Source organism: Nycticebus coucang, chromosome 11 (assembly GCF_027406575.1).
Source record: "Nycticebus coucang isolate mNycCou1 chromosome 11, mNycCou1.pri, whole genome shotgun sequence".
Lineage (NCBI taxonomy): Eukaryota > Metazoa > Chordata > Mammalia > Primates > Lorisidae > Nycticebus > Nycticebus coucang.
In genome coordinates, this window is record NC_069790.1 from 86,328,779 (window position 1) to 86,353,323 (window position 24,545).

The window sequence follows — 24,545 nt, forward strand, 5'->3', positions numbered from 1 at the left end:
TCGGTTTTCTGTTACCTTTTCTGTTCTCACTTCAATTCTGTTTCATCAAATACACAGTTCACAGTTTCCATGAGTTGATGGCATTAAAGCTGACCTCAAATATATGAAAGCTGTAGCACCAGCACCCTTTTCTTTAACGTTAAGGAATAATTTGATAAGATAGTACTAATATGAAGAAAATAAATGGAGATTTTGGATTAATCCAATACATATTTTAAGGAAAAGTTGCAATTCCATGTTCTGCAAGTTACCATATAAATATGACAATGCCTTGGGCAGCGCCTGTGGCTCAGTGAGTAGGGCGCCGGCCCCATATGCCGAGGGCGGAGGGTTCAAACCCAGCCCCGGCCAAACTGCAACAAAAAAATAGCCGGGTGCTGTGACGGGTGCCTGTAGTCCCAGCTGCTCGGGAGGCTGAGGCAAGAGAATTGCTCAAGCCCAGGAGCTGGAGGTTGCTGTGAGCTGTGTGAGGCCACGGCACTCTACCGAGGGCCATAAAGTGAGACTCTGTCTCTACAAAAAAATAAATAAATAAATAAATAAATAAAAGAAAAAATAAATAAATATGACAATGCCTTTTTTTTTTTTTTTAACATATTCTACCACTACAATGTAACTTGTTTCTTTGGACTATAATATGTGATGAAAATTGGTTTTGTGACCCAATTCGTGTGACAGCCTAGGAAATGAATAGTAATCATGAAGTGCCTATTCAAAACTTTTTAGGTAGTATAACCTATGTTAATACTTAGCATGGATTCTACCTGTATTTGGAAGAAATTTCCAAATATGTAAAGTCATGTATTTTTATCTATAGTCAGGCCTGCGTACTTGTGGGTTCTGTATCCATGGATTCAATAAACCATGGATAATATTCAGAAAACAAAAATGATGACTGTGTCTGTACTGAACGTGTGCAGACATTCTCCTTGTCATTATTCCCTAAAGAACGCAGCATAGAAACTATTTACATAGTATGTATATTATATGAGGTATTACAGGCAGTGCAGAAACCATTTAAAGCATAGGGTAGGATCTGTGAAGGTGATAGGCAGTACAGTGCCATTCATATAAGAGGCTTGAGCATCCTTGGGGCTTGGTACCCACCAGGGTCTTAGACCCGATCTCTCATGTATGCCAAGGGATGGCTGTGCAGAAGTTTTGCTTATTTCCTTAAGAATTGGTGTAGTTACTTAGTATCATGCAGGGGTCCTCAAACTTTTTAAACAGGCCAGTTCACTGTCCCTAAGACTGTTGGAGGGCTGGACTATAGTTTGAAAAAAAACTATGACAAATTCCTATGCACACTGCACATATCTTATTTTGAAGTAAAAAAACAAAATGGGAACAAATACAATCACACCGCCTCATGTGGCCCGCGGGCCGTAGTTTGAGGATGCCTGGCAGAGTATTCTTAAATGTACTCACCCAAAATTTATGTTTTTTTACTACCCTATATATACTATTTATTTCCTAGTTAGAATGGATAGAACCTAACATAATTAAACCATAAACAAATAATTATGTCTTCATGAGTGAAAAAGAAATATCTAATTTCATACTTCGGTTAGAAAGAAACCAAATTCAATGAAAGACGATGTTTTCAATACAAATAGTGTCAGGCCAGGTGTGGTGGCTTATGCCTATAATCCTGGACAGTTGAGAGGCTAAGGCAGGTGCATCACTTGAAGCCAGGAGTTTGAGACCAGCCTGAGCAACATAGCAATCCCCCATCTCTACAAAAAGTAAGAAAAATTACTCAGGCATAGTGACATGCACCGGTAGTCTCAGCTACTCAGGAGGCTGAGCTGAGAGGATCCCTTTAGCCCAAGAGTTTGAGGTGGCAATGAACTATGATAGCACCACCTCATTCCAACCTGGAAAGCAGAATAAGAACATGTCTTTTTTTTTTTAAGTGCCAAGTTAATAATGGAATATGTATGAAAAGCAAAATGTTTTGAAAATGTTAGACACAATACAAAAATGAACTCAAAAACATCAATAACATGCTATTCTATGGAAATGGTGAATACACAGGATTGGTAATGTTAATTTTATATATAAAGGTTTCAGGATGATCGAAAGTTATCTGATTGGAATATTATTCATTTTAGTACTAAAGTATTTGGACTTCTTGAGCTTTCTTTGTAAAAAATATTTGAAAAAAACAGCAAAAATTTAAAAGTAGTGGTAAGCTTTACTAAAGCCATATAATTAAATTTATATGAAGGTTTAAATAATCTTAATTTTTAAGTATTCTAAGTTTCCAGGAAGATAAAATTTAAGGTAAACTTCAATATAATTACATATCTTAATTTAATAAAGAAGATTAATTTAAAAATATACTTTCAAAAACAGTGCATTAAAAATGGAATAGTGTTTTTAAGTGTTAACACATTTACCTAAAAGAATATTGATGGAAAAAATTGTTTCCATTAGACTGATGAGTGAGCTGGCTATATGACTAATAGTATTTATTTTATACCTATGACTATTATCATTTTAAAAGGTTCTCTTATGAGCAAAGAAATGTATGGCACCAGACCTTTATATTTTTACCAACATATTTTCAGAATGAGAATGAGATATGGAGAAATTAAATGATTCACCACAGGCCATGTAATTCCTCAATGGTAAGGCGATATTTATAGACCAAGTTTGTGATCACCAGTGTGTTGGTTTTTCCGAAGTTATGCCAAATGGTTGCCTTGAGTGCTGTGTTGCCTAGGAGCCAATAGTTCTTCTATGTTTATGACACTGGATGAGAGGCAGGTACTCTATCAAGTCTGTACAGCTTTTTTTCTTTTCTGCCATGGATTAGAAGAGTAGGACTTGGCGGGGTCACACCGTAAATGCACACTAATGAAAAGTGATTAGCAAAAAAAAAAGTCCATTCATCCTTTCGTGATATCTGATGCCACAAATTAGCAAAACGATTGTCACGAAATGAGCATGCAGCCCGCAGGTTGGACATGCCGGCAAATCCTGAAGGAGGTTAGTGAGATCTGGATCCGGTGTGGCTGCGGGGAAAGGGGGAGCGTGGCAATGTACGTGGCAGGTGTCCGCCATCCCCGCAGGGCAACAAACTTGATCCCTCTGAGTAGTCACTGAGTAACGTTTATACTCAGTGCTTCTGGGCCTCACAAAACACAAAGGAAACATCATGTAAATAGTATGAAGCAGGTGCTTATTTTCCATTATTGATTATATTAAATACAAACTTTCTACAAATTAAAATGGCTTCAGAATATGATTTCAAATCAAGACCCAAACTAAACACTGTTATTTATAGTTGGCAGTTTCTATATGATAGGTAAGATTCTGTTTTAGTATTCATTAAATTTTTAAAGTATCAAGATTATTGGTAGGCTAAGAAAAGGAGGAAAGATGTAGAAAGGATAGATAGGGGTTCCTAAAGCCAGCCATATTTCTTTATCATCTGTGTAACTGACATTGATAATAAATTTTGAATCATGCTATATAATAGTTCTCAAATTTTGAAAAAGTACTACGTAATGCCTATTAAGGGATAATTTAATGTCACACATTATTCACATGGTTAGTCAACCTTCACACACACACACACACACACACACACACACACGCACACAGTTCAAGCATGTGTTCCAAACTGGTGGATCACATTAATATTTATTCTTCCACCCCCACTTCGCTTAAAAAAAAAAAAATCCCTTATTAACAAGGCTGAAATAAAGTACCATAAATTGCAGAGAAAAAAAGCAACTATATACTTGCCAAATGTAAGTTAAAGCCCAAATTACCTTGAAGAAATAATATTACATATTTGTTATTAAACAGATATCAAATACTCTCTATAGTGCCATCCATTTCAGGTATTAATTATATTTCAAGGTCCTGGCAAAGCATGCAATAAAAATGTTTTTCATAGGAATACTCTGTGGAGCTCTGGCTTACTGATAACCATCCAGCATGAGCCATCCTCAAGCATTGTACCTCTCCATTGGACACATTTTTTGTACCCACTAAAAAGTGATATTGATTGTGCCTCTACCAGTGAATTGCAACACTGGACAGTCATATTACCTACTTATATCATCTTTGCCTGAAAATCATAATCATAAGGTCTATTTATTGTATTTAAAAGAACTATCTGGACTCCCTACATTAAATGGTTGATAGTCTAAGGGTATCAATATAATACTCTTACTGTGACTTTTAATTTTATGGGAAAAATTTTAATTTCTGGCTTTAAAAGATAAGAGCATAAAAATAAGAGAGCTCCACTATGAGAAATTACTTTCCAATGCTTGCTTTTCACATTCAGTTTTTACAAATGGTATCTATTTTAATTTGAACAAAACCATCACTTATTTCATGTTTCTTTAAAACTTAGTACTGGGATAGATGCCTTTGTTTTTTTCTTACTATATCAAACAGCTTTACAGAAAACTAATTCTGCCAAGATCCTAAATTTCAATTTCACAATCTTTGACTTTCGCTACCCTGTACCCTGTGGATACCTCATCTGCCTGGATGACCTCCTTAACACCTATTTGCAAATAATCGTGTTGTTAATCTTGCCCACAGGTTTTTACACCTACATGAATACTATTTTACTTGGGATTCTGCCCATTAGCTCTAACTGCTGAGGAAATTATATTGGCTACTTAAGGTCTTTGTCTTCTGGCTGTGATTTTAAAAACCTTTAGCATTGGGTCAAATGAATCTTTCAATAAACAAAATATTTTGTACTGACATTCTGAATATGAAACTTGGCTAGCTTGCTTGTTTTATATTTCATTCAAATTAAATCACATTGACCACATTTGCTCTTTCCCCCTACAGGTTTTTACTGTTATGATCACCTCCTCAATGTTTCATTATTGGTAGGGATTCTGGATCGAAGGAAACAGGAAAAGAGGATAGTTATGATTTTTCAAACTCATTCATTCTCTTTGTTTCTCTCTCTCCATGGATTCTACCCAGCATGAAATGATTCATCCTGTAGGCTCTAGAATCAGCTTTTGGTCTTTAATATTGGGCAAATAACTTGACCCTTCTTAGCTTCATGCTCTCAATCTGGAACAATAATAGTCCTCACCCCTCAGGATGGTTAAAGGAATTAACTTTGATAACCCTAAAAAGTACTTATCATGATGACTGGCCCGTAGTGAGTGTGCAGTGTCCATGGCAGTATCAGCATACTCTTGCTTGGACTAAAGAGACAATTCTTTTTGCTGTAAATTTAAATACATATTTAGAATTAACACTAAAAGAGACACTGGACTTTGTACAAGCTTGAGTCATGACTGGGGGTGTTCCCCACTGGGAGGAAAGTCTTCTATTCATTAATTTACTTGGAATACTAACCTACAAAAATCATTGTACAAATGCTTCCTCATTTGTGAAGTGTAAGACAGCTAAGTACAAGGAACAGAATGCTGCCTCCACTAGACCTAAATGACGTCCTTCTGGCAGACAAGAATTACAGCTGAAAAAATGTGTAAGGAAGAATGACTGTTCCCTCAATTGTTTGCATCCAGACAGAACACACATACCAAATTAGGAAATAAACATGCCAATGTCAGATCATAGCCAGTGTTTTCATCCCTCCTGTATTGTAAACATGTTGGCAAACAGTAACCAGAAGGTAAAGGTAGCTTGCTACTTAGCAGTATTGATAGTTGTAACGTGCTGAACACAACTGGGCATAAGTTGCAACAATTTTATGTAGTGTCCTTTTTTATAAAAACTGTGTAGCAGGATGTAACTCTTGGCATTAGTGTAAGGATATGTAATATAAACTTGACTTCATTCAATTGCGAAGCAAATCTTAGCAGTATGAATTAGATGTTATTTCACTGTGCTTATTTTTGAGTAGTTTTCAATTGACTATTACAGTGATGTTAGTACTATGGTCCCTCAGTAAGAAATAAACTTTAAGATGAAAGATTTCAAACACTTCCATTGCAACTGATTTTGTTAATGCTATAAAGATATAACGCAGAGTGTCCCCAAAGTTGCCACACACAGGGAAAATGGGAAGTTGTAGTTCTAGGGACCTTTATTTAGAAAATAGTCATTACAACATTTTACGAAATATTTACAAAATACTCTCTACATCTTGGCTGCCTCTTTGTAAAATTTTCTGATGAATGTTTTGTAGATAAAGGTACAATTTCCCATGTTCCCCGTATGTGGCAACTTTTGAGACAACCTGTGTAGGAAATATATTTAGGGCTATTATTAAAATTTTTTCCAGATGTTTCATTTGAAATAGAATAAAGGTTTCTGTTTTGAAGTCTTGGCTGACATTTGTATGCAACTTTTTGATTAATCTTATTCTTTCCCAGTGTTATTGAAGATATTTATAATTATCTACCTTGCTCGGCTGGGATGTAGCTCCCTGGGCTCAGTTGGTTCTAGAGACCTCTCCTAAGTAATTGCCTCTCAGCTTCTATTTTGTTGTAATATTTGAGATTGCCATGAATTCTCTTGATATTATTTCTAAGAAGGACCAGTAGCAGAGTTTTTTCAATGGTGGCTCCTCTTTGAAATTTATAATGAATAATTTACTCCCCTTGATGATTCACCAAAGCATTAGTATGGCCGAAATCAGGAGCTGATGAAAGGATGACCTGTTTGGTTATCTGATTTTGTTGTTGTTAATATATTTTCCCATCAAATAAATTGATACACACACTATACTATGTATGTGGCAATAATGTGAATTTATGGTGCCCATTATGACACATGAGTTTGCCTTTCACATTTTAGAGTTATTTGTAATGAGCTATTAGCATTAGCTTCTTCAAGTTCTCTCTATAATTCCTGAATATTTCTAAACACTACTTAAGAAGATGTGTGTTCTGTATTTATTGCTTATGTTTCTGTCCCTTGTACATATATTTCCACATCAATTTATTTTGGCATAATAAATAAAGGCACAGAAAACAAGTCATCATAGTGTTAATATTCATACTTGTGCCTGATTTATGCAAAAAAAAGTTTACTAACAGAGTTCATGCAGCAATATATTTACTTGAAAATCATTTCTAAGTGACTGTGTTTTTAAGTAGAATTGTCAATACATGAGATGTCAGCTTAAGCAGCACATTAAAACTTAAACCAGAAACTGCATATTATTCTCTAATTTTTTGCCAGTATAGTTCAGAAAGCCTCCTATTGCCAGAGTTCTGTTATGTTATAATACATGGAGCAGCTTAGAGAAAACTAGACTTGCTCATTTTCAATTACTCATATTCTTTATCAGAATGACAATACATTTGGTACAAATAGATTTGTAGTAGTGAGAAGATAAAAAGAGTAAAGTCTTGGGAAGTACCAAGTTAAGGATTTCAAAGTGGAAGCTTTTTTTATTTTAGCATCTTGGAAGTTGGAAATGCTCAGGCTTTTACAACCAGGCTTCTGAGCGCCTTTCCCTGAAGCTGCGATTTCCCTTCTACCAGACCTCCTCCTGTTCTCTCTTAGAAGAGATACTGTGAGATGTTTTGTAATATTGGCAGAAATAACCTACGCCACAAATACAGAGCAGTAGTTTTAACATCACACTCTGTACTACATATGTTTAAATTTTTACAATAACGTAATCATCTGAATTTTAATTTAGAATTTTGTGTGTAAAATATATAGGCTGGTTTAAAACAAACAATATAAGATGCAAGCAAGAAACTTCATCATAAGATATTGCAGTAAAGGGGAGCCATCAAGCAAACATCTCAGAGAGGAACTCTCGTTCTATCAAGCAAAATTCATAAAGTCACAGATGGTTGTGTAATTGTAGAGGGAGAAATTGTCAAAATGATGTCATAGGAATTTGATAAACAAGTTTAAAAGTTCAGTATGTCTAAAGCATCATATATCTATGAATACTTAATAAATATTTTGGTGCATAATTAATAATAATATTAAAATTAGAAAATCAATGTGAATAAAAAAATTGTCATTTTATTCTTATTTTTCCCTAAATCCTTATTGCCTATAAGTTGTAAGTATAAGGGAATATACCTCTTCTAATCTCTTATTTTATATTGAGACTTGACATAAACATACAGTTTTTCTACATCCATATTTTCCTCTTTACACACATCTCTGCTGTGTAGAAGTACTTTCTACATCCATATTTTCCTCTTTACACACATCTCTGCTGTGTAGAAGTACTATGCTCTTTTTCCTGTTAAAATTAAAAGGAGGGAATATCTACTTACCATGGATTTTCATCCTATATGGACCAATACACTATTACAGCTGAAGGGAACCTCATGGTTCATCTAATTCCACTCCTTTATTGTACATTGGAAAAAGCAATGTTAAGGAATTGACGTAATCTCCCCATTACTTGCAGAATCCAGGGGAACTATTGATGATCCGATAAGTTCTTTTGACTTAACTCATGGTTCATATGCATTAATTTTGTCAGGTTGTGTATTTTAATTCTGTATATCTATCAAATAAGGAAATCACTCAGTTTTTACAAATGTCGCTAATCACATTTAGCTGTGAAAAAGTTTTGAAAAACAGATTTTCTGATCACTTTTGAAATTATTATTTATATTGTCAATGCTTGACTACTTGTGGTTTGTGGAGGACACTTTAAGGTCTCTAGCCTTTCTATGAGATGATTTATTAGAGGGACTTTACCTAATAAATGCAATCAGTGTAACCTGGCTTATTGTACCCTCAATGAATCCCCAACAATAAAAAAAAAAGAAAGAAAGAAAAATTTAGTAATTCCCTCTGATTTTTTTTTTTTTTTGAGACAGAATCTCAAGCTGTTGCCCTAGGTAGAGTACTGTGCTGTCATAGCTCACGGCAACCTCCAACTCTTGGGCTCAAGCGATCCTCTTGCCTCAGTTTTTTCTATTTTAGTACAGATGGGGGTCTCGCTTTTGCTCAGGCTGGTCTCGAACTCATGAGCTCAAGCAATCCACCTGCCTCGGCCTCCCAGAGTGGTAGGATTACAGGCATGAGCCACCATACCAGGCTTCCCTCGGAAATTTTTTAAAGAGAATTGTGAAATTCTTGACTGTTAATCTATTTCTTATATTCTATTACTAGGACTTAGGACTTCAGTTGGGGAGCAAAGATTTTTTTTTAAAGATATATAGAGCATTCGAAAGATAGTTTCTCATGCTAAAAGGAATAAGCCTAATAGTTAGCAAGTCTTAATCTTTTATAAATATTTTCCTTTATTTTGACTACACACTCAAGAGCTATCAATTGCTCTATAAAAGACCCAAACCTGAGGATTTCCCTAGCTTTCCAATTTGTCTGTTTTATCATGTATCAGATAAATGTTGTCATAACAATGGAAAATAGGGATTAGTAAATTTGTTATGCCATTCTGATCTTAAAACACCAAAAAAGGTGAGGTAATACTTAATCTGATATTTAAATATTAGACATTTAATATGTAAAGGATAGATACCTGATTGACCCTATAAAAACACTAAGTACATACCATTAATTTTTATCCTGTAAAATATATTCATGGCACTTATGTTCATGAGATCAGAATTCTTTTGAGAAATAATGGTTCTAAATTAGTTCTACAAGGGATCTGGAACAATTGATTACACCATTGGTGATTAGCATGTTTTGTTCCTGACCTCATCATAGGATATGTGCACCCTCCTAGCCCACTGCCTCTTACTAGTGCACAGTCTTAACTGTCTACTAGGTTAGACAACCTAAGCCGTGCAGTTATGCGACCTCTCCCCCCAAAACTGGACTCTTTTTTCCCCTACCTATCCTTTATTATTTCACAAACAAAAACATTGGATCCTGACAAATATATACACTTCTATTCTTGAACATTTTATATTTCATTTTTTTCTGTCCCTCTGTAGGCTGCTCCCCTTTCTTTTCTGCTTATCAAGTTCTACTGGTCATGCAAACCCCAGCTCATTTACTATCCTACATGAAGGCTATTGTTACCAGTGCGGTTCACATTGATTAATTCCTCTTTAACCTTGTGTGTCTATAATTATCTAATCCACACTTTATGTATTATTCTTACATAACCCCTGATACTCAATTCCATTGAACACATATTTATTGACCATATACTATGTATACATCACAATTCTAAGGAACGTTTTCCATAAAATGATGTGTATTCACCTACATTTGAGAAATCTAGACTATTACAATGAAGAAATACATAACTTAAGATGTAAAAAAATATGCAAACTGTAAAGAGAGGTTTAGACACTATAGTGAGAAATTAGGGACAAGTAGATAGGAGAGGTTTACTTAAGGGATTAAGAGTCCTCAGTAGAGTGCTATGACATCATGGCTCACAGCAACCTCAAACTCTTGGCCTCAAGCCATCCTGTTGCCTCAGTTTTCCTATTTTTGTTAGTGACAGGGTCTTGCCTTTGCTCAGGCTGGTCTTGAACTCTTGAGCTCAAGCAATCCACCTGCCTCAGCTGCCAGAGTGCTTGGAATATAGCCGTGAGCCACCACGTCTAGCCTGGGGTAAAGTTTTCAAAAGAAATGCATGGACTTACAAAGTCTCTGCTTATGTGGACCAGTGCCAAAATTTGATATTTTAAATCCCCCTTTTAAAGGACCTTGAGTATTCTGTAAGATTTAGTTCCTCAGGCTTGAGGAAATGGATGTAGCATAACCAGACCATCCTACTTAAGATATTCTTGACAGCAATAAAAAGAAGTGATTGGAATGAGAAAAAACATTGGAGTCTATCTGACCAGGGTAGAGGATGTTGTCCAAAAAACCAACAATGGTAAGATTAACTAGGGGAAGGATGAGATAAGGAAATAAAGACAGATTTAAAGAAGAATCCAATAGTTAAGTATGCTTACAATTAGAGAAATAGAAGAAATTGAGATTCCTGGTATTTTATACGTGGTTATTGGTATATGGTTGGTTGTGAACCGCTAATATCTAGGACACAGAAAGATTGGCACGTTTGAGGTTGGAGTAGAAAGTTGGAGGTGCTAAGTTTTGTTTAAGAAGTGAGATATCTGTGCTCAGCAGGCTGTGAACCCTGAATTGGAGATGACGTTTTTGGAAATCATATCATGTATAGGAGACTAAGGTCCCATAATTTTGAAGGAGATAATGAAGAGGAAGTCAGTACAGAGAAACATCCAGATAAGACATCGGGTAAAGAAAGAACTAGAAAGCATGTGACTCTATTAGAAAAGAGAGAACCAGGAGTCAGCAGTCAAAGGAAACTAAAAGATACGTGCGCACACACAGGAGATTTGGTGCCAATATCCTTTTTAAAAAATGAAGCCTTTTTTCAGGGTAGTTTTAGGATTACAGTAAAATGGAGAGAAGGGTACAGAGATTTTCCATTTATGCCCTATTCCCACAGGCTCTCTCATTACCAACATCCCCACCAGTGTGCCGCGTTCGTGACCGTTTGTTTACCTGTGAGAACACATGGTAATCACCCAGTTCATAGTTAACATCACAGTTCACTCTGATTGTTGTATATTCTGCGGGTTTGGACAAATGTCTAATTACAAGTATCCACCATTTTATAGTATTATACGGATTATTTTCACTGCCCTAAAAAATCTCTATACCCTCCATATTCATCTTTCCCTCCTGGCAACTGCTAGAAAGCTAAGGGTGGTTAGCATTATTGAATACTGCATTATGGTTGTAAGACTGTGAGATGAGACGTGAAGAAAGTCATTAGATTTAGCAAGATTGTTGTCAACAGAATATACACTTTTGCTTTGACTTGAATGGGATCAGAGAACGGAGTTTGTAGACCTAAGTGGTGTATGCTGGTCTTTTGGGAAAAAAGTGCTGATAAAGGGAAGATAATACGATGGTGTCTTGAGACAATAGTGGAATTGAGGAAAGTCTTGCAGGCTGACGGTGGAGATGAAAAAATTAAAAATGAAAGAGGGAAAAGAATTAAAGAGTCAAAACAAAGCCTAAAGGTGATGTGGGGAGCAGTGATGGCATTAAGGGAACCGATGGAGGTAGTTAATTTCTAAAATGGATAGAAATCCACTTTCATCTGAATTGGATAAAAATTTGACGATGAGTAAACTCATAGTTAGATTATTACCTCGTTTATATTATTTACTAAGTCTCTTTATGTCTTGTGACTACCATTATGTCCTCCCCTGCCCCCGGTGCTGTAACATCTGAATTAACTTTACATCAGCTTCTAAGGATTCCTGCTTCTGGGCCAGATCTCATGAAAGAAGGAAGGGACATGCTATGTTTTTTAAACATTTCTAAATGTGACAGCCTTGCTCCCATATTTGTTACACTCGATGATAGTATTAGCTGAAAGAATCAGTACTTGTTAGACGTGAAACTTAACAACCATTTTCTTATTTAAGATTCTCATAGCATAGTCACAGAGCGAGTGTTCTTCCCTTCCGAAAGTTAAGATGGATTAGCATAAATCTGAAGAACATTAATTATTTTTATGAAACATTTAGATATATTAAGATCTTGAACTTTTTAAGTAAGTGGTTAATTTTTGGTAATTAATAAAGGTTTTCACTTCTTAAACAAATCTTTTTTGTGAGAACAGATCATGTTAACAGGAGTGAAATATACGCAGAAATACTATGATAGTCTCTTTTTCACAGTAGCGTCTGTTTAAAATCATAAGAGCAACCCGATAAACCAACCACTGAACAGTCCTGGCCTTAGACATAATTTAACTGCTTAAATCTGTGGTTAGTACAATGATACGACGAAGATATAGCCTTAAACAAAAGCTTTCTTTTCTTTATGTTTATAAAATTGAAACTGGAGGGTAAGTTTAAAGTATTTTACACCCTGAATGCATGAGTACGTACAGACATAACAGCTAAAGACTCAAACACGGATCTTGCTCTTGGAATCCACGTTTGAGAAAAGTTCCCTTTTCGCTCTGCCTTCACTGCCCGTTTCGCATTTCTGCACCTCACACCTGTGTCTTTACCACACCTGATTTTTCTTTGTATTATGTCCAGGTAATCGTCCAACTACCGACCCCTAGGACTTACCTTCAACCTCCCCTCCCCCATAAACATTCGCTAATCCCCCTTTACCAGAGATGTTCTAAATTGATGACTAATGACAATAAATTGTCCCTTTCATAAAAATAGTTGCCTGTTCATAACAGATAATACTTCTGCTTTACAAAGTGGATCTAACATAGTAGAATTTCAGGAATTGGTGACTTACAATTGGAATATACTATCTCCAAATATGTCTGTGACTTCTGAGCAAGTCATTTCTATATAATTCTTACCAAAATTATTCATTTTAACATGAATTAACATAATCAGAGTCCTTTTTCTTTTCTTTTTTTTTTTTTCAGTTACCTGCTAAGAAAATTTTCTGAAGCTCTTCCAACTGAATTTATTATTCTGTTTTATCCTTTATTAGAGTTTTAACCAAAGCATCAGGCATGTCAGATTTTATGAGGCAGAAATCACAATGTGGTCACTTTGGCAGAAAGCTACCCTTTGAGATGGAGCAAACCTCCCCAGTAAATTTTTTATGCATATTTACACTACATTTTTTTCTGGAGGAAACTCAGCAAAATTTTAAAAAAAGTTTTGTTTAGGGTCACATTTTAGTAAATGATGGAGCCAAGATCCAAACTCTGTCTGACTCCAAGATCTTTGGGTCACACCACCTGCGGCATTTTTCTGATTGTTTTTAATACTTCACCAGAAACATATTTGAAAAAAAGTTTTTCACCACCACCCCCATTAGAACAGTACCCAAATATTTGAATGGCTTTACTTTCCTTGAACCACTTTGACTTTGCTTTTTTCCACCTCCTATTAACAGGGATTTTCAGCTCCACCAACTTTAAACAAGAACACAGAAAAGGACTTGACAATTATTAGGCAATATTCCAACTCAAGCTTTCAAAAATTTAACCATTGTTTTTATCCTGACCACAGCTTCCTATATTTCTTCTATCCGTTTACATTTCCTTATCTTTCTTGAACCAACACTTTACCTTCATTAACTTTTCTCTTCTGTTTAACAGTCTAAATGCTTAGATAGCATTCTCCATTTTTCTATTTTTCTAAAATCTCTCCTTTCTAGCCAGTGTGTTGCTATTTCCTGTTTTTCGTTGACTTTCAAAAATAATTTAATATTAACTCTACCGTGACTATGCAAACACTTTTCCCACGTCTGTGCTTTTGCCCATTTATAAAGTCTCTCCCTCTTTTCTACTACCTGAAGTGGTAAGATTCATGAAGTCTCTATCTCGTCCTGGCTAAAGTATTTTCATCTTGCCACCATATAATCCATACGGATTAGAAAGTCATTCCATTGTTTTCTACAGGGTTTTTTGTTGTTGTTTGTTCGTTTTGTTTTTTTTTGCTAGATTATGATTACTTTGGGGGCAGATTATTTCATTTTTCCATGCTACATAATAAGAAATGAACACAAGTGTTTCCAGCAGTGTTGGCACGTAGTGGGTACTTTAGAGAGGAATCTCCTTTTGATTTGCTTCAGTGAAAATTTGTTTTCTTTTGCTTTATGCTTACTCTAAATATTCTTCATAGAATCAAGAAGGAGTGTAGTTTTCAGTGAAAACATAATGGTAAGCAATATTCTATTTCATTTTTGTTCCATGTATCATCCAGTAGGTTTTTCTTACTGAGCAGAAAAGTCTCAGAAGTATATAAAGATATTTGGAAATATTAAGACATTGAAGAATAGATAGTGATTTTGTTAAGTTCACCAGTCTTTAAATCAATGTTTCTTGAACTTAGGTAGCCATCTGGGCCACACTTTTCTGAATCTCACCCCAAACTTAGAGGTTTGTTACTTTCAATGAATGGGTCAGAAAAAATGTATATTTCTACCAAGTGCCCCCTATAATCCTGATGGTTGGTCAAAATTAGGAAATATTGAATCCAGAACCTCTCCACACAAAGTGTATTCTATGTGCCACGCCATATCTCCTGGGAAATTGTTAAAAATACAGAATCTCATGCCCTATCATACACCTCCTGAAGTATGATCTGAATTTTAACAAGATCCAAGTTAATTTACACTCCTTAAAGTTTAAGAAGCACCATCATAAAATGCAACAATTGGAAAGCAGACATTCTATTCTGTTGTTTTAAAATATATATGTGTATGTATCTATTTTTAACATGCTACAAGATAGCATGCACGTGCTTTTAAAATTTAAATTAATATTTAGGATCTTTATAGTTATTTTAATAACTATAAAGTTATTATTAATATGTAATACTTAATATAACAATTAAAAGTCTGAGCAAAACACAATTTTATGGTTTGGGATTATATTTAGCACAGTCTTTAGCTATTTGGCTGGAGTTTTGTGTGAGTGAGACAAAAGTGTGTTTGCACAAACCAATTACTTTGAGTAAATTCAATTTAAAAGATAATTTTGGTAATGTAAGATCTCTGGGTTCTCCCTACAAAATGCAACTGGATTGATTGACGAAAGTTATTTCCTGGTCATTTCTGAATATCAGATGAATTCAATAATTGAACTAAATAAGGCCTACTGATTAGAATGAAGTTTAAAAATTGTTTTATAACACTTAGTCTCTAATATTCCTGTATGTATTTCAGGAATAAAAAGATTATTTGTGAGATAAAGGGAAGATAAAAAGATTTATCGTAATGTGAGTTATTGGAAGTATTTTTGGTGATGTGTACTCTTCTATTAAGATTCCATATATAAATACCTAATTATCATTTGTTAAATTAAGTGACATTTTATGGAATGCTTGGTGACTTTAATTTATGCATTAAATATGCACATATATTTTAAAATATTTACATCTTATAATACACTTAATAATGACTTATCTCAGAGTGTTATTTATTGCTTAACCATTTCCTTGATTTTACTTATTTTTTTAAATTAAAAACTATTTTAAAAATAAAGTGCTTCCAAATATTATATTAATGTAAATCATTTCTGTTTATCCTTAAATGGTGATATAAATTAGTATTTGAACAAATTTCCATCTTATCTGAGACTTTTGTAGGAAGCTTTCCTTCAAAACAGTCACTTGAAATATATTAGGATGTCCAGATTTCAAACATTAGTTTACATTACTGTTTTTCTATTTAATGCTTAAATACATTCTAAGCAGCATATTGCTTACCGTAAACAACAGCACATAATTCCAAGATCCAAGTTAATTTACAATTGCAATGCACTTATAAAAATGTACTTTGTCCTACTACAAGCAGTGTTACTAGCAAAATAATTCTCCTAGTTACTAGCATTGATAAAGCCTAATTAATCATTACTACTTATAACTGAATGTAACAGGTACTCATAATGCAGGGGGTCCTCAAACTGCCGCTCGCGGGCCACATGAGGAGGTGTGATTGTATTTGTTCCCATTTTGTTTTTTTACTTCAAAATAAGATATGTGCAGTGTGCATAGGAATTTGTTCATAGTTGTTTTTGTTTTAAACTATAGTCCGGCCCTCCAACGGTCTGAGGGACAGTGAACTGGCCCCCTGTTTAAAAAGTTTGAGGACGCCTGCCATAATCTAACAAATTTTAAAATTTTAAATGTTTATTCCTGAGTTCTAGCCTTGATTCTTTGAATGAACCAAATATAAATGCATAAAAATATAGTAATTCTTAAACTTGGAAAATTGTCACTAATTCAATTGAGGTTATATTGATTCTTACTGTCAGTATTTTCAAGACTATGTGAATAAAATACAGTACCTTATGGAAAGTCACAGATGAATACAAACACAGTATTTTCTAAATGAGTGAGAGGATTCTCTCACAAGGCAATAGTTTCTCAAGGTTAAGACCAGCTGCTAACTTGGTGAATGTGAGGTAATTAAATCCACATCTCTTAGTGCTTTACTGAGAATTTTTGACATTTTTATCCTGATTTTAAAATGCCTTTAATATTTGGTTTAAACACACTTGCTTTTTATCACCAACAAGTCTCAGCTCCTTTGATGACTTTGATTCTTAAAAAAGTATTTAAAAAGAATTAAATAATGTTTACAAAGCAGACATAAAAGGGGTTCTTCTCTCCCAAACCCAGAAGGAAACACCTTTATAATTTCTTCTTTTTAGTTTTCTTGGAAATGGACAATCTCCCTGTAAGAATCTTGGTAGTTCATGTTTTCCTCATGGCTATTGCTCTTTGGGATCTGAAGAAACTTGTTTTTCTGGGAGCATTCAATAATGAACAGGTTATTGGTTACTGCTTTGGAATTTGTCTCTAGAAAGATCTCCAAACACATTGAATATATGCTGGTTGGTGTCCAGTTCATGAGCTGAAAGGAGTTCTGATGGTGTTTCTTTTTTTCTATTTATTTTATTTTATTTTTGCAGTTTTTAGCCAGGGCAGGGCTTGAACTTGCCACCCCCGGTATATGGGGCTGGCGCCCTACTCCTTGAGCCACAGGCGCTGCCCTGAAGGTGTTTCTTACACAGGACATTTTGGCAGCCCCCACATACAACCTCTTAAAAAATAAACTGGACAAGCAAAGTCTTCTCTGTCACACACAGCCCCACCTGCCCCCTGCAATTAACTGATTGCTCCCACTGAATTCTTGCACTGTTTATTAGATGAATCCTAATCCTTCCATGTATTCATTTATTAACAATAGATAGACTATGGCAACTCGCTGATTAAAATAAAAACATAGGAGTTTATTAATTTTTTGCAACAACCAATGAGTTGGTAGTTCTGAGTTCTTCTAGTGGTTAATCTTTATTACTAAAATTATAAACTTGAATACCTATTTTTCCCTCTATTGATTTTTTGCTATACATGATAGTTCTTTAAGAAAAAATAATACCCAGTAGGTTATTTTTATTTTATAGAGTCATTAAAATCTTTGAAGTTTCCAATTAAAGAAGATTCTTTAAGCTTCCCTGAGTCACCTGGCTCACCTCTTGCCGCTGGTTACAGGCAATAGTTATTTTTCATTGTTTCTTATGCTGTTCAGCTCGCTAATGTTTTTGTTGGTCCAATATGTGAAGGAAGGACTGGGCTGATTATAAGGTTAGTATCCTGCACTGCTGTGTCTCTTTCTGTTTCTGTATATAGTTCTTCCTTCGTGTTTCTGCATGGTTTCATTCAACAATAAATGTCTCCCTTCACATGGAGATGTGTGGATAGACAGGCTGCACTTCAGGGTCTTCATTTCAGGATCGCCCACGCCCCGTTGCCACAACATGGGCATAACCAACTTAATTTGTAAATTTGTAATTGAAGCTGGGAGTTAGAGCTCTGCTGTGCTTATCTTTCAAATTCCTCCATCCACATTGGTGCTTTCTCCAGTTTGTTTTCTTGGACTAATAATGCACTTTTCAGACTTTATCCTGGGGGCAAAAGCCATTTCTGCAAGAAAGCGTGCTCTATGAGGTGGAGAGGGTGTGGGAGGAGTAGATGTTTTACCAGCTTGCCCATTCTCAATGGTGGATTTTAATTAATTCCCCTGATGATTGTACTACGGCCTACCCTTGCCCTTTGAGTTCCCTAGGAAGTCAGAGCTCACTACTGGTATTTTAGGCTGCGTTTTTTCACTCTTTTGTTTGTCAACCTGTGTCTTTTCATCTACTCTACCTGGTTTCTCAAACTTGCTGATACTCTGCTGGCAACTTTTCTCTTTTTTTCCCCAGCACTGGTATAATTTTATTATTTTTAAAACAGGGAAAGGATGTAGACTTAGGTGGTTATTCTATTATTCTAAACCGGAAGTCAATAGTTCTTTTTGAATATTATATTAATGTAAGCAATAATCTGTGTTATTGAAATGAATATAATGGGCTCTGGTGCCACGTTTTCCTGCCTAAGAAGGAGAGTATGCCCTCTTTTTAGAGCACAAATTTTGCCTGTTATTCACTTAATTCACACCGTTCAGTTAGTTTTGATTCCTATCAAAACCAATTTGAGTGATTTTTTTCTTTCCCAAGTATTAAATATATAACCCAAAAAACTTCTACCTACAGGTGAAGCTATCATGAAAATTTAAAGCCATGATCTTGGCCAAATATTAGAGTGAAGAGCTTTGCCATTTTAATGTGCACTGCAGCAAACCTTATCCTGCTGTTCTTGAACCTGACTCTCCAAACTAAGGACTGAACAGCCTCTCACAGGGTAACACTGTGATATAAGCTTTCCTCTGGCTGCCTGCAGGCTGCCTGGGGGGTCCTATATTATTATAACTTCCCAAGCCTGTTCGTAGGGGAAGGTAGATAGAGCTGAGACAGACCCTACTATGGTGCTTCTTATATGCAGATATGTGTAGAGAAGAGTTCGAACCTTTTAAGACCTTTTAGGCTTTTGCTCTTGCTCTGAAATTCTTTGACATTAGAACATACCACATTTCACAATAGAATTCTGGCTGGTAATAGGATGCTAACATATTCCCCTAGAATATGCCAAGGATTGGTGTTGTGTTTGTAAGAGGAAGAGCTGATGAATAATTATCTTGGGAGAACTAGAAAAGGGTAGATACGTGTGTTTTCTTCTTGACCATGTAGGATAATTGCCCTGTTAGACAAAGGGGAAAAAACAGGTCATCTTTTTTAACTTAGGTATAATTATTTTGTTTCAATAAACGGCAATATGATTATAGTATGTGCTTTTTCTAGGGAAATCATAGACTCAGGAATCTGAGTGACAAAGGAAACTTTAACGTAAATCCGGGACTTTCGTTTTTCCAAAATTGTTTTACTGTTAACCGAGTCCCTTTTCTCAAAATGCTTTTCTTTTTTTCTTTCTTTCTTTTTTTTTTATTGTTGGGGATTCATTGAGGGTACAATAAGCCAGGTTACACTGATTGCAATTGTTAGGCAAAGTCTCTCTTGCAATCATGTCTTGCCCCCATAAAGTGTGACACACACCAAGGCCCCACCCCCCTCCCTCCATCCCTCTTTGTTCAAACCAGTCCAATGCTCACCTTCCTTCCACATATCTTAAAATTCTCCTAAACGTACTACCTCATATTCAATATTTCTATGACTTAAATAAAGCAAGTTAAATTTCATTAATCTCTAAGTGAATGCTTCCTGTGTGTATAGGCTGAGCCTTGGACACATTGCCTTAGCCACTGTAGTGTACTCACCCAAATTATCTCATTCACCAAGTGAGTTTCTAAATGACTGTCTGCTGAGGTTTCCCACTTTTTCTGTAATACTGTAACTGTATCTCTTAATTCAATTAACTCTGAACATTATCTAAAAATTCAGTACAAACTATTTTTGGAGACCATTTATATCCAGACAGTTTGAGATTAATTTGGTGGCAATGCCCTCGTTTTTAGAAATATGGTTACAGAAAATGTGAAAGAAAATTATGATAGTAATTTTCGTATTCAACTATCTTATGGTGAATTGTGTTCAGTTAAATTTTGAGTGGAAGCTACATTAGAATTTTTTTTCTTTTTTCCAAAGAGTATGATCTCTGACCAGGTGAGCCCTGAGACGTAGATTCTGCTCATCAGCCTGCCATGTACTCTGTGTATCACCTCAGGGAAGGCAGTTTATCTCCCTTGGAATGGATCTTAGTCTATAAAATGGGGGCTCCCATTCCCAATCTGTCCCACTGCACTGTACACTATGATCCTGTAAGCAATGTACAAGGTAGTTAGTAACTGACCAGGCTTCCCTTCCAAGCTGCTTGAGAGGCCGCGTGTTCTCCACCAAGCATTCCCTGCAGCCTTGTCCAGAGATCTCTCCTTTCTATCGTCCAGATGACATGCAGCGAATCTGCATTAACAAAAAAACCAATAGCCATACGCGGCTATCAGGTACTTGAAATATTGCTACTGTGACTAAGAAACCTAATGTTTACTTTTATTTAATTTTAAGTTATTAAAAGTTAAATTTAAAAAGGCATATGTGTCTGCTGGCAACTATGTTGTACCATAAGGAGAAGATAGAAACATCTGAGGCCTATTGTAGTATTTCGTAAATGCAGGGGTAAGCATACACGGAGTTACTGTGAGATTTGAATCAGGTAATTGGTGATAAAATGTTTCTTAACATTTAAAAATACTTTTCAAATTAAAGGTAGAATTACATGGATAGTGCTACTATTTTTTGGTGGCATTCTTGGTAGAGAAGTTACTGAGACATTGCCTTTAATGTATAAAAGTATATGTCTAAAAATAATGTTCATATGCATTATTCTTATGTCTTATATTTTTACTTTATTGTTTTGAGTTCAGGCTTAGCTATATGCTTATCTAGGTCAATGGTAATCTACTGAATCCCTTAATTTCATTTTAAATGAAATATATGTCATAGTAAGAGATCCAAGAAACATTATGCTTTTTCTTTAGATTTTGTAAAGCAGATATAAATGGCTACTCTTAATTTATATCCCCTTTTGTCTGTCTTGGGATAGCGTTGCTGCCCATTTATATCGAACCTATCATGTCCTATTTTCTTTACAGATCTATTTTAATCCAAACCTGTAAATACTACCTTCCTTGATGAGCTTTTCTTTTTTAGATTTACTTTCAAGTACCAGTAACAGTCTGTAACTACGTTTAACTCGTCCCTTTGGACTAGTAAGGATTCTACATTTAAGGATATGTTGTTTTAGAACAATGGATATTACAATAAAAAAATTACAAGTAACATATCTAAGAAGATAAAAGTCATACAGCATTCTATTAGGTTAAAAATTGGCATCTTTTGACCTCAACTTGATATTTCTGTGAATGTCCATTTACCTCAAGTGGTTTCTTCAAAAACGAGTTAGCTCTCATCTTTGTTGCAACAAATTGAGGCACGAAGTTCAGCTTTGTGGACTGAATGATAAAACATTTGGGGGTTGTCAAACTCTGCTTTGTTTTTATTGTATTTAGCTTTGTTCACTGGGTCTTCATGCAGTTCCTTGGATTCCTTATCAGTAAATTTCATGAGGTTAAGGTATTGACTGTAATAATCATGAAGTCAAATAGTTTTTTGCTTTGGATTCATTTTTCAGTTGTTTAAAAATAAGGATTTTAAAGTATATTATGTAGTTTTAGGTGGAGTCATTTCAATTTTTTTCAATATATTTTTATGTGTCTTTTTAAAACCTCAGTTTTGAAAATGTAGGAAGTACAGATAAGCAAAAAATAAATATATATATTCTGTCTGACCACATAGTTTTAATATATTCCAGAAAAAAGATCTAATTTAGAGAGGGGAGTGTGTGTGTGTGTGTCTCTGTGTGTGTTTACTCATATCTTTCATTTTTTAGGTTGAATTTATCAAATAATTACTATATTAAAATGCAAACATATTTTGATACATACTTATAGCCAGAAAGTTGGTAGAAATCCAGTTTATAGAATACAGCCAAGCTTGCCCATGCTGTGTGTGTACGAGTGTGTGTGTATATATGTATATACATTTTCCCACTTTTTTGTTGACATAGATTATCTTTTTTATTATCCCTATTATAATCAATGAAAAAATTATTGCTTGTCATTATTTTAATTTGGATTTCATTTATTACTGAAGAAGTTAAATACTTTTTCATGTTTATGGACTATTCATGTATTTCTATATAAGCTAATGGTATTTCACAGTTTGAATTTTCGTATGTAAACTATTTCCAAATTTTACTTAGCCCCATATCCGCCTTTTGCAGAGTATCTTGTTTCCTAAAACATATTTTTGGGCAACATTGTTAGACACTGGATAGTATCATATTTAATTACTAAAATTTTTATAAAGTGTTTAACCAGCAACCGGATTTATTGAAGCTGCTTACGTTGCAAGGAGGTTCTATCTTTCATTTTATATATATGACGCTAAAAAGTGTAGAAATTAACCAAATATTTATCAGGTGATTGAGCCATAAATCATTGGCAGATCGAGTCTTTAAAACTTAGGAAAGTCTTTACTTAAGTTTACCTAAGTAAGTTTTCTATGTCTATTTTGGAAGCAGTGCTATTAGCTTAAGTTATAAGGACCTATTTTATAAAATAGATATCTTTTAGAAAACTGAAAGTAAAAATATGCATACATTTCAAAAATTATAATATGGTTGGTTTATTGTTATTTATCATAATGCAGGCTATTTTAACCCTATATATTAATACCTATTCTCCAGTAACCAGTTTTATTGTAATAGTTAAATAATTGCTACATAATTCTTCTGTATAAAGCAGTTCATAGAATCTGAAGTCTTCCTAAGAAAAAAATAAATCCCTGTCTACCGATTAAAATTGCTAAGTGTCCTATGGGGTAAATGGGAGGTTCAATTTAGGCAAATCATCTACCTTGGGCTACCCAGCCCACCCTCACCCCCACCTTCAACTTAATTAGGCTGTCAATCACAATTAGTTGCATTATACATTTTCACAGTCGCCTGATCAGTACTTTGTTTCAGCCAAGCTTAGCAAATGGATAGCAGATTAACTGTGATGTTGAGCAAGGAAAAAATACTATATGGAGTATTTTAACTCTGGAGCTCTGTTACCAACTGACGCATAAACTAAATGAGTAAGGTAAGCTAAGTAAAAAGAAGTTTGCAAACGGGCGGCGCCTGTGGCTCAAGGAGACGGTCCCATATGCCAGAGGTGGTGAGTTAAAACCCAGCCCTGGCCAAAAAACCAAAAAAAAATAAAAAAAAATAAAAAAAAAAAAAAGAAGTTTGCAAAAACAAAGTACCACATGACAGCAAATTCTAATTATAGGACTATTTAAAACGTAAGCAGTAGGAGCCAAACTTTGTTTCCAGTGTTTCAGGTTTCCAATGAAATAAAATCCATATTCATAAAAATATGCTTATGTTGAAATAAACTATATTGCTGACATCTCCTGTTTCGGTCCAAATCCTGTTAAAATTCTGAAGACTGAATTAAGGTTTTACTTAGTTTTGAAATGCCAGCAGGTAGAATTAGCTCATTTGTGTCTCATATTTTATTATGGGGATGGTAGTGATATGGGAGTTATTTATTTTATTTATTTTATCTTTTTATTAAATCATAACTGTATACACTGATATGATCATGGGGCATCATACACTCGCTTCATAGACCGTTTGACACATTTTTATCATAATGGTTAACATAGCCTTTCCGGCGTTATCTCAGTTACTGTGCCAAAACATTTACATTCTACATTTACCAAGTTTCGCAAATACCCCTGTAAGATGCACCACAGGTGTGATCCCACTGATCCCCCTCCCTCTATCCTCCCTTTCCCACTTCCCCCTATTGTTAGGTTGTAACTGGGTTATAGCTTTCACGTGAGAGCCCCAAATTAGTTTCATAGTAGGGCTGAGTACATTGGGTACTTTTTCTTCCATTCTTGAGATACTTTACTGAGAAGAATATGTTCCAGCTCCATCCATGTAAACATGAAAGAGGTAAAGTCTCCATCTTTCTTTAAGGCTGCGTTATTTATATGCTACTGCTGAAGGTCGTCAGTCCCCACGGTCTGAGCTTTCACACCTCTGCCTCCTGAGGGTACATGTTATCACATGGCACATGAGTTAGTAACTGCTGCAGATACTGGCATGCTGGGAGATTATCAAAAAGTCATGCAGGGCGGTGCCTGTGGCTCAAAGGAGTCCGGCGCTGGCCCCATATGCCAGAGGTGGCAG

At 35.1% G+C, this 24,545-nt stretch overlaps 1 protein-coding gene across 1 annotated transcript in view; it reads left to right on the forward strand.

The window, feature by feature from the left end:
- Positions 1 to 24,545, forward strand: part of FOXP2 (forkhead box P2) — a 630,100-nt gene that overhangs the window by 498,440 nt on the left and 107,115 nt on the right. The gene's annotated exons all lie outside the window — the stretch shown is intronic.